This window comes from Mustela putorius, unplaced genomic scaffold, assembly GCF_011764305.1.
Source record: "Mustela putorius furo isolate JIRA1106 unplaced genomic scaffold, ASM1176430v1.1 tig00003834_pilon_pilon_pilon, whole genome shotgun sequence".
Classification (NCBI taxonomy): Eukaryota; Metazoa; Chordata; class Mammalia; order Carnivora; family Mustelidae; genus Mustela; species Mustela putorius.
The window spans coordinates 83,142,506-83,153,984 of NW_025421987.1; positions in this window are offsets into that span (position 1 = coordinate 83,142,506).

An 11,479-nucleotide genomic window follows, 5' to 3' on the forward strand; every position below is an offset into this window, starting at 1 on the left:
TAGTAACTGGGTAACCACAGGGATGTGGCAGAGGATACCTAGTTAACTTGAAGACACACTGCTGGTTGAAGTTAAACTCATACTAATTGCTGCCTGAAGAACTCAAGCCCACCCACTTCTACATAATTCTGAGTTTTTGCTACTGCTATCTTTTAAAATTGGTACCTAACTGGGGGAAGGAAATAGACAAGTAGCTGCGAAAGCCACTGACACCAATGTTAATTTTTAATTTTATCTCCATTTATTTATCTCCCTTTGACATAAATCATTTACTTAAATGGGTATTTACAAACAGTGATCTTTGTATTGAGGGTCTGTCTAGATGGACAACTCCAGATATTGCTTGAATTTGATTTATTCTGATGTTAGCATCTTAAATGGTAATATGTTGCTCTTGGTTTCACCTCTACCCTCTGTTGCTTTTGAGATAACCAGAAACAGATTGATCCATAAAACATGTGTTTACCTGTGTACACTAGTGAAATCTTATGCTGGGAAAAGTCCCCATTTTAATAAGCTTTAAACAAAAAATTCTACCTTAGGTGCTAATTAGAATCTAAATTCAGGTGTTAAACTCTTTGACTGAAAGTGCATGTTGAGTAATTGCAGGAAAGGGGCCAATTTCAGGCACAGCAGTAATTACTGAATTAGTAGAAAAGTTCAAGTAGGGCTTCGGATTTCAGATCATTACTGAGCTTTCTGAGGAACAGCTAATCCTGGAGTGATTGGGCTTCTCACACCTGTGTGTGTGCTTGTTTGTGTGTGTGTGAGCATGAGTGAGTGTGAAGAGAGATCCACTTAAATTTCAAAGAAATAACCTTACAAATGACCACGGAATTGGATCCTAATATTTCCTATGATTTAATCATATCATTTTAAAGACCTCTGAATTAACCTTTAATGCTTTTACCTTTTACTTCAAAAGTAAGCAGAATCTGTCTTATCTGATGAAATGGTTTTATTCTTAAAATTAAGTCTGTTGCATTATTTACTTACTTAATGTCCTGGGTATTAGCCTTTAATGTGCCAGGGGGTATCCACATCTGACATATGCTCCATATTCGGGGCTTCATTGAATTTGGTTGTTGCCGAAGCTTGACAAATCTCTTACGCCGACCATAGTGATGCTCTCCGATGATGTAGAAGAGGAAAGCATGGGAGACTACAGTCGCCTTGTTATTGGTACACAGTATGCTGTTCGATCACAATGTTATCTTTCACCTTCAAACACTATCTAATGACCCTAAGGAGAAACAAGAGCCATGGGGACAAAATCAACCCAGATCTTCAGGGCACAAAGTTGTTTATGCTGCTCCTTCACAATGGTGACTGTTTCTTCACCTCTGAGTGTAATTTCAAGTATCAGTTCTGATTTATAAAGTGTCGAAATGGTCTATGGCCTTGTAAAGAGCTCCTCGCTTACCCGAGGAACAATGGTGAATTATTAGCATCTATTCACTGACCTCAAAAGTGAAAGTGTGGAAATCTGTAGTACCCAACTGGTTATGGGCATTTCTCAAGGAGTCTTTGCACACATTATTTTCGAGTACTTACAGTGTGTGATGCAGAGAAACATGCCAAAGTCTTCATATCCGGATGAAGAGTTCATAATCAAATCAGCTATAAATAGAGTTAGATCGTAATACCAAATAGATAGAATGAAACTGGAATAAGGCTAGCTACTCATCTAGGTGGAAATAGGTAAATAAATTATGGGACATCCATATAAGGAATGGGATACTGTACACACATGAAAAAGAATTAGGTAGCTCTGCATGTATTGGTATATAAAGAACCTCAAGATACATTTCTGGGATTAAATAAAAGCAGAATAATAGATCTAGAATTAGCTTACCTGTGCATTTTTTTTTTGAAAGAAAAAGATGTCTATAAATAGTGTGTATGCTTAGATAAGCATACTTTTTCTTAATGTTCTATAAGAAATATAATAGTTACTTTTTGGGTGATTGGGGATAATTATGGGAGGTTAGGACTGTGGAATAAGGAAAGAATTACTTTTATTTATACCTTTTGGCATGGTTTGATTTTTTTTTTTTTTTTACTATGTGTAGATATTGATTCTATTTTTAAAATACAAATCATTTCTAAGAGGCATCCAAAGTGAGACTATATTGAAAATAAAATAAGCTGACATATTATTCATTATCAAATGAGTCAGTGGGCATTACAAAGTTTTGAGAGAGACATCAGTAAATGAGCTTCTGAATAATTGTCTTAATTATTCCATTTATGGAACTGTGCTAATATCATATTTGATATGTTTCTATCCATTGCAGTTATTATCTTTATTGATGCTCAAATGATCTCTTCTTTAGCTGGTGAAGTTGAGTTGGCTCCCATATCCTTTTGATATAACCTCAATAATCTTTGATAGTTTCTTTGCTTTCTGGTGTGTAAGACGTTCTGGGATCATTATGGACATTTCCCACCTCACACCTGGAATTGGACGTCTCTTCAAAGAGCACTGGTCCATTTTTTTTTTTTTTTGGGGGAAATGGTGTTTAGAGAGTATGTCTGGGTACTCATGGTGCTTATTGCTACAGGGTTTTTCACTTTTCAGTGAACAGATTTAGGAAATATATGTGTGTGTGTATAAACATTTATTTACATGGTAAATTTTTTTACTGATATTTTCTATCAATAGTTACTTTTAACATGAATGGTCTAAATGCTCTAATCAAAAGACAAAGGTAGCAGAAAGGATAAAAAAACAAGACCTATTTATGTGTTGCCCAGAAGTGACTTACTTCAGACCTAAAGACACAGACAGAATGAAAGGGAAAAGATGGAAAAAGATATTCCATGAGAAGGGAAAAAAAGCATTGATATTTTCTTTCCTTTCCTTCTTTTTTAAAAAAAGATTTATTTATTCTGGTTGATGGACATTGGGGAGAGAATGTGCTATGGCGAGTGCTGTGAATTGTGTAAGACTGATGAATCACAGACCTGTACCCCTGAAACAAATAATACATTATATGTTAATAATAAAAATAATAATAATAAAGATGTCATACTTAAAAAAATTATTTATTTATTTGAGAGAGAGACAGAGAGAGAGAGAGAGCATGCACGCACATGAGCAGGCAGAGGGAGAGGGAAGGAGAGGATCTCTGGCCGATTCCCCACTGAGTGTGGAGCCTGAGGTGGGGCTCCATCCCAGGACCCTGAGGTCACGACCAGAGCGAAACCAACAGTTCACCTCTTAACCGACTGAGCCACCCAGGCGCCCCAAAAAGTGCTGATATTTTCAATTCATATTCAAAGGTTTTTCTGAACTTCATTGAGCTTACGATCTAACTGTATTTATAGAGGTAAGTACCTCTTTTTATTTGCACTGAAAATTTCATTTCTCAAGTATACCAACATAATTATATAACATTCTCAGAATAACAATACCAACACCACTACTACTAATATAATTACTGAAAACAGTTATGATGAGATAATACCGTTACTTTTAGTGTTTCCTACTAAGAACATATGGTCAAATGACTGTTGTAAAAGTCATTTGGAGCAGTTCTTCTCCGTCAGGTTATGCTATCAGTTGGCCACGCAGTGAAATTCGTTTGTTTTGCTTTACTTTTGATTTTTCAGGGATTGCATTTTAAAATTTTATTTTGTTTAGTAATTATGTAAAATATTAACTTGGTTTCAAAGTCAAATCTGTAAGACAAAATATATTAAAAAATGTAGCTATTAGGTCTCTGATTCTATAGGTAACCCTTACATTTTTTTTAATTTTATGATTTGTTTTTCACTTGTTTCATTTTTTGATTTTTAAATTCTTGCTACCCACCACCCACCTGCCCTTCCCCTTGTTTTATTTTTAATATAATCAAATGAGTATTTTAGGGAAGCAGAAGCATTGAACTTAACAACATATCACGGAGATTACACCATCATAGGAGGTAAAGATATCCCTTATTTCTTTTTATAGCATCTTTCATAGCTTTTTGTTTTCTTTGAAGCTTTTCGTTCTCATTATTCCACTTTTTTTTGGTTTGCTTACTTTTTCTAGGTATTTAACAGCAACTGATACTCATGCACTCCCCGTCTCAATTTGTTCTCAATGTATTTAAGCACACCCAGTATTCCATCAAGTCTAACTCTGAGTCTTTCTCCCAGAGTCTGCTGCGTGCTATAATCTGGCCTCCTGCACAGCTGTCATCCCTTCCCTTACCATCTCCTTTCACCGCCATCCTGGGAATTTTGTCCTTTTTCATGAGTAAAGTCACCAGCCTTTTTGTTCCTCCCCTTTCACTGTCCTTGTTTTCCTCCCTTGTTTTGATAAAGCATAGTTAACTCCTTTGGTGTGATACTGTGATGAGGTTCATAACTAGAGTCCTCTCTCCTTCATCTCTCATTACCCCCAAATGGGGATATCACTGGAGCATTGTCCCAGTGAGTTATCATTACCCTAAGTGTCCCATGATGCACTTTCATTTGGCACTTAAATCATAGGATGTATGACTGTTTCACAACCTGATTCCAATTCTCCCCTTACTCAAGAGGCCATGACTTAAGGCTGTATCCATGACAATTAACTAGGGAGTCATTTGCTCTAAGTCAGATAGCTCCTTAGCTTACTGCTGAGCAATTTCTGATATAATTGATGTGAAGCCTAGTAACAGACTGAAAAGACTTGGAAGCTGTTTTATGTACATGATAGAAGTATGTGACACAGCCTAAACAAAGTCCTGAGTTAAGTCCAAAGATCTCGGAGTGTGATTGTTTGCATTTGTGGGGATGGTGAGAGTCTATGACAGGTCTGATATCTTCATGCCCGTAGAGCATGATTCTCTCATAGAGGTACAATAAAATTCCCAGGTTGAGTTTAAAATAATGAGGGGTTTAAGCTACCTGTGTTTAAAGCAAGCAAGCAAGAAAGCAAGCAAGCAAGCAAACAGATGAACAGCACTGACACAATTATTTTAAAATGAGAGGTGCATGCGTGTATGGATGCAGCAGAAAAAAGAGGGAAAACATTCACCAGTTGGCTTTTGGTTATGTATTTCAATAATGTACAGGGTTTGTGGTTTATAACATCATCAGAGTTGTACAATAGCATTATATCCCTGAGAGTTGTGCAGTTATCTCTCCCTTTCTCTTTCTTTTCTTTGTGTATAATGGGGGATCTAAGCCTGGATCCATGCCCTACCCAGGACATTTCCTCTTTGTGGCATGTGAGCCGTTACCAACGCTAAGATTTACTGCTTTGGGGATTGGTTCAGAACAAATGTTCCAAACAGCCGTCTGCCTGGGGCAAGGTAATTTTGGACAAATTCAACAAGACTTCAAAGGAAGCCACCTACTACAATGCCTAAGGAGGATAAAGACCTGATTTAAATGAATGTATTGCAATTAGTGGGTATTTACTTTATATGTTGCCAAGTTCTGATAGCTTTCTCTAACCCTCAGGGAAATAATATATATGTCTACTTCTGGTGAGCTGAAGAAACGGGATATGTGCTTCCCAGAGAGACAGGTGTTGTGAACATACCCAGATCTAAAGGAGAGAAAAGACAAAAAGTCCATGAAAGCTAGAGACAAAGAATAAATGCAATGTTTGTTTTGAACCAAAGAGAAAAAAAAAGGTGAGTGTAAGTTCTGTGCTGCCAGCATCCCCCTCCCCACCCGAGAAAGGGGTAAGCCTTTCTGCAAAATTTTGTCTCCTTTGAAAACAGCTCATATTAACTAAAGAAAGTAAGGAGGAGGCCACATTTAATATCGATACATGTGGAAAAGCCACTTATCAATTAAAGGAGACTTGGACCACCAAGCGGACTTAGGTACATCCCCAAGTGCTGGAGTTTAATCCAATCATTCAGCATGAAGCATTCCAGCAGTAGAGGAAATTAAGGATTAAACTGCGGTGGAAGAATGAGAAAGTAAGACGGCGCATATATAGTCTGAGTGGACTTTAATCAAATCAAGCCAGAAACAGACTGCGATGGAAATCCAATAGCCCAGTGTTCTCAGATTCACGTTCCCAGTTTCATTCCAGATCTTACACTTAAAAGGGAGGTTTAGTGTAGGAATTGTTACAGGAAAAGGCCAGCATGTTCTCTTAGCATTTGTCACAGAAAGAATGTTGAGAGAGTTGGCCCCAGATTTCGTCAAGAGGGGCCATACAGAGATTTCTGTTTGGGGGTGAGGGAGAGCCGAGGCCGACCAGTCCCCCAATCTGACTTCTCTTTGCCCTGAAAAGATCCCAAGAGAGGAAAAGCAAAATCCACTCCCTCTCCTCTGTGCTCTGGTTTATTTTGGACAGTGCACAATTGAGCAAATTATCTCTCACTGAGAAATCTAATCCAAGACACAGATTTAAAAGGAGGTCTAGCTTTAGAAGTCTGTAATCAGTAAGACTGCCTTACTCAGATTTTCAAACCTGATTTATCTAGGTAATTGCCAACCTTCTCTTGCACTGGAGACACAAACGTATATCTCCATCGTGTATATCACTAACCTCTTCCTGAATTTTGGACTCAAACTCCTATTTTGATGTTTAGAACCCATCTGACAGACGAAAATGCTCCGTAAAACTAACCTCAACAAAAAACCTCTCAAATGTCCTTTTGATAGTCTTACTGTCTCCTGCTCTCTGGAACACATCTCCTGATCTTTATCATTCGCTATTCTGTGAACCAGCTGGATGTTTTTTGGTTGGCGCCATATTTCCTCCTGGATGTCCTGCACCATTCCTCGTCTGGGAACTTTGCTGTGGCCCCTGAATTTCTGAGGTCTCTGAGACTGTTGGTATCTGATTACTGGTGTTTTTGCGGGAGCGGAAAACGAGAGAAACCCGTTTAAGAACGGAAAGAGGGACTTCTGATGGCCCAGGACTATTTATTTCGGTCCATCTTCAACCATCTGACCTGGGCTAATGGTCGAAATGTAGATGTCTTTTAGGTGTGTGGCCTGGCGTGGCTCTCCCCTCCTGTTTACCCTAGGAGCTTGTCTGTCTGAAAGTTAAGATACCACAAAGCCTCTTTAGGGTCTCAGAGCATGATGCGGCATGCTGACTTGGAGAAACAGACCCCCCCCACCCCCTGGGGCTAGCTCCCTAAGCCTGCTACAGGTAAACTGCTGAGGTGTTGGGCATGTGAGTGTTCAAGGGAACAATGAGGAGGGGGGCAGGTGAACGCAGCCTGGCTTCACCTGGGTGTCCTGAGACAATTAGGCAACTTCTGTCCTCAAAGGCTCTCCTTTAGAAAGATAAAGGAAAATCTGTTAAGTGACTACTGTCAGGTTCTGAAATGCCACGCGATGTTAATTTTTCACTTCCTGGCCCACCATTCCACCCAAATCAGATTTTGCTCAGCACATTTGTTAACAAAGTCAATCTCGTTGATTGGTGCCTTTTAAGTAAGAAAACTTTCTAATTTTTAAAAACACATTAGCAAATGAATTTATTCTCAGATAAGGCAGAGTGAAGTGGCGGTATAAACATAATGACGTGAAGGAAAGCAATCTTAAACCACACACACACACTCTCTCTCTCTCTCTCTCTCTCACACACACACACACACACACACACACACACAGCAGGTGGGGGGAGAGGAGAATAAGAGATCTGAAATAATTAGTTTTTTTAATCTGGTGGGCAGACTTTGGCAAATATCTTTTTGATTGCATAATTTGTAGAATAATCATTGCTAACAAAATTTAAATTGTTTATCTCCCCTCTGACAGTCTGTTTTTTGTCTTAATGATATAAGTAATATACAAATACAGTCTTACTGTCAAAGATGCAAGATATACTTGTATCCTAACCCTTCCAGCCCTCCCCTCCCAGACACAGTCATGCCCTGTCCTTCCCCCTCCCTTAGAGGTAAGTGACAGAAGTCTGTTCTGTATCTTTTGAATTTCCTCTCACTACTTTTACATACAAATATACATACCTAAATACATACAAATATAACTTCTTTGTAGGTGTGAAAAATAAACATAAAAAGAAATATGTCCACTTTTTTTTTGAAATTTGCTTTTTTCCGATTTTAAATTTGTCTTGGCGAGTTTTCCAAGTCAGTATTCATTTGAGTCTTTGCATTTTTTGATGGCTGCATTGGTGTATAGTTACCATAACTCGATTACTCATTCCTTTGTTGATGTACGTTGAGTCTGTCTTTTTTTCTTTTCTATTATAGTGAAACTTTCAATTCCTCCCACCCTCCCCATAAGTGTGTTAATGTATTCTTAGCTGAAATTTCTACAAGTAGAATTAGTAGGTGAAAGTGTCAACTTTGCTATCCTTTTCCCAAAAACTCATCTTTTAATTGATAAATCAATTACTAGCATACATTGTATATCTACTATGTGCACGGAACTTTAGGCAAGACATAGACATATATGTCTTAACAGGGGATATGAATGACTCCCTTATGAGACCAAGGCTTTTTCAGACAAAACATTTTTAAATAATTTTGCTCTCTTTGGTCAACAAGACTGTCCTCTAATGTAATTAAAGCCTATAGGCCTTTGTTGTACTGCAGATTGAGACTATTTTATCATGCCCTAACGGTTTTCAATTTAGGACCTTGCAGTGTGAATTTGTGATTGACTTTTGACTGCAAGATTTCCAAGGCCTTGTGGCTGTTTCTGCTTGGGGATTGGAAGCCTCTGAATATCTAACTCTTCCTAAAATATCTGGGCAGTGCAATCCCTAAAAATACCTTGTGACCCACAGTAGGGCTCGGGTATTAGACTAGGACAGCCCAACCACAATGTCCAGCAGAAGTGGGCGGGGGCAAGAGCTCTGAGTCTGTTGGAATGACGGGCTGGGTTGGGACACCAAGTCTGGGTGAAGTAGTTTGCCTGCAGCTAGTGAATAGTAGAGCAGAGACTTAAATTAGGGTATTTTGGGGCACCTGAGTGGCTCAGTGGGTTGGGCTGCTGCCTTTGGCTCAGATCATGATCTCAGGGTCCTGGGATCGAGTCCCGCATCCGGCTCTCTGCTCAGCGGGGAGCCTGCTTCTCTCTCTCTCTCTCTCTCTGCCTGTCTCTCTGTCTACTTGTGATCTCTCTTTGTCAAATAAATAAATAAATAAATAATCTTAAAAAAAAAAATTTAGGGTATTTTGACACCAGAGCCTGAACATTTCACTACTAGATTATTCTGCAATTATCAGTACAAAATAGAATTGCTATCAGTCCAAAAAGGGTTTGGAGAAGGCAAAGTTTGCAAGGGCTAGGACTGCCCCGAAGGACTTTCAGGAAGGATCTGGAATTTGAATGGCTTAGATTTAAGTTATGAGGAGGAAGAAGAAGAGGAATATAAAAGGCAATTCAGAAAGGAACAAGTACAAATAAAAATATGGGAGGAAAAAAATCACAAAGCAGAGGAACAATAACAACCATAATAATAGCAATAAATTAACATTAGAGATCCTTTTAATTTGGGACTTTACTAAGTGCTCACTGGCAAGCATTTTATTTAACTCTTAACAGATTCTGATGAGATAATATTATTTTCCTTTCACACGTATGGAAATGGAGTTTAATGATATTAAGCTGCCCAAAGCCATGGAGCCGACACAGACGCGTAGCCCAGTGAAGGGCAAGGCCCGCAGAGAGAGGCGGCATGGCAGGAGGAGTGGAGAGGAGGCCTGGCACAGGTCCTGCAGGGCCTTGAATGGCCATGTCAGGAGGCACTGGCAGAATGCTTGAAAAGTTTTTGAAACGGAAGTGACATGGCGGAAGTGTATACGTGACACGATCCTTTTCTTTTTGCTCATAAGCTCCCCTCTACTCTCCACTGAGAGGTGGAGATCTGCTCTCTCTAGGTCTGTAAATGAGTGCAGTGATGGCATGGAGGGATTGTAAAGATAAGCAGGGGGTAAGAGAACCTCAACAGTGTAGCTATAAGCTTTTCTGCCTACCTAGGAGGCTCCGTGCCTCCGTGACCACCTGAAGTGGTCTAGTGTACCTTGACATAGCTAGGGAGAGTCCTGCTCCAGCCAAAAAAAAGTCTGAATTTGAAACCAGAAAGAACTGGATTCACAGTCTGGCTCTGCCACTTTCTGGCTGTGAGTGAATTCCTGAATGACGAATCACTAGTCCCTGGGATCCGAGTGGGGAGAGGCTGAGACCTGGTCACACTTGAATGCCTGTCTAATGGGCTTTGTAAGAATTTTTTGATTAACAAGTGAATGGAGCTTTCTGAGCCTTTATCTCTTCATCTGTAAAATGAGGATCATCAAACTTATTTCATAAAGTCCTGCCTCCCAGAAGCCAAGGGATTGTGCATACTCTAGGCCCACACTGGAGACAGAGGCCTGTATTTCTGCTGCCACAGTCTCCTGCTTTTCACGAGTTTGGTGATTAGGGAGGAATGATAATTCCTGGCTGGTAGTTTTTTCAAGAAGTGATTTTTCTTTTTTTCTGTGATTATTAGAGCAATACACATTCATTTCATAGAGAACTCAGAGAAGTTAAAAATAGAAGATAGAAAATAAAAATATGTCATGATAAGATAATAGATACTGATGTTCTTGTTTTGACCAATTTTCTTCCAATCTTTTATTTTTTTTCCTCTCTGTATATATTTTGTATAATATTAATGAATGAATAAAAAATATAATGAATATAAAACTTTCTTACTATTTTTTTTCCCCCAATACCATTTCATTATGAGAATTCCCCCGGACCTTTAATAGTAATTGAAAATGGGTTTTTGAATATCTGTATAAAATGTTATTATATGAACTATCTTGACATCAGTAAAATTTTTTCTTATTATTGAACCATTACTTGGTTTTCAGGATTATAAAGAAATAGGAACAAACAGCCTCACTAGTGGCACTCTGAGGTTGATTCCAGGCTAACCACTAATCACCCGGGTAACTTTTATTTATTTATTTATTTGTTTATGGTTAGTTTTTAATAAAATTTAAATTTTGGAGTCATGTCAGATTTGCACAGAAGTTGCAAAGAGAGAGGGCTCTTAGATACTGTTCACCTAGTTTCCTCTAATATTAACATCTTACATCACCACTTACATTTGATATAATGAAGAGATCAGTGTTGTATATTCCTGGTAACGCAGCTCCAGACTGTTTTTTCCCCACTAATGTCCTTTTTCTTTCTCAGGTTTAAATCCAAGAGAGCACATTGCATTTTGTAGTTAGTTTTTTTTTTTCCTCTTAATATTTATTTATTTTAGTGAGAGAGGGAGAGAGAGAGAGAGAACGGGGTGGTGGGGGGAGGAGAGGGGCAAAGAGAGAAGCAGACTCCCCACTGAGCCAGGAGCCAGGAGCCTGTGCAGGGGACTCAATCCCAGGACTCTGGGATTATGACCTGAGCCAAAGGCAGACACTGAGCCACCCAAGTGTCCCATTAGTTAGTTGTTTTTAAAGAGTAAGAATTAACTCAGTGATATTTCTCTTGGTACAAGTCTTGCAAGAAGAGTTTAAACTTCTTAGGGTGGTCAACTGAACCTGTCTAAAAAGTTTAAACTCTG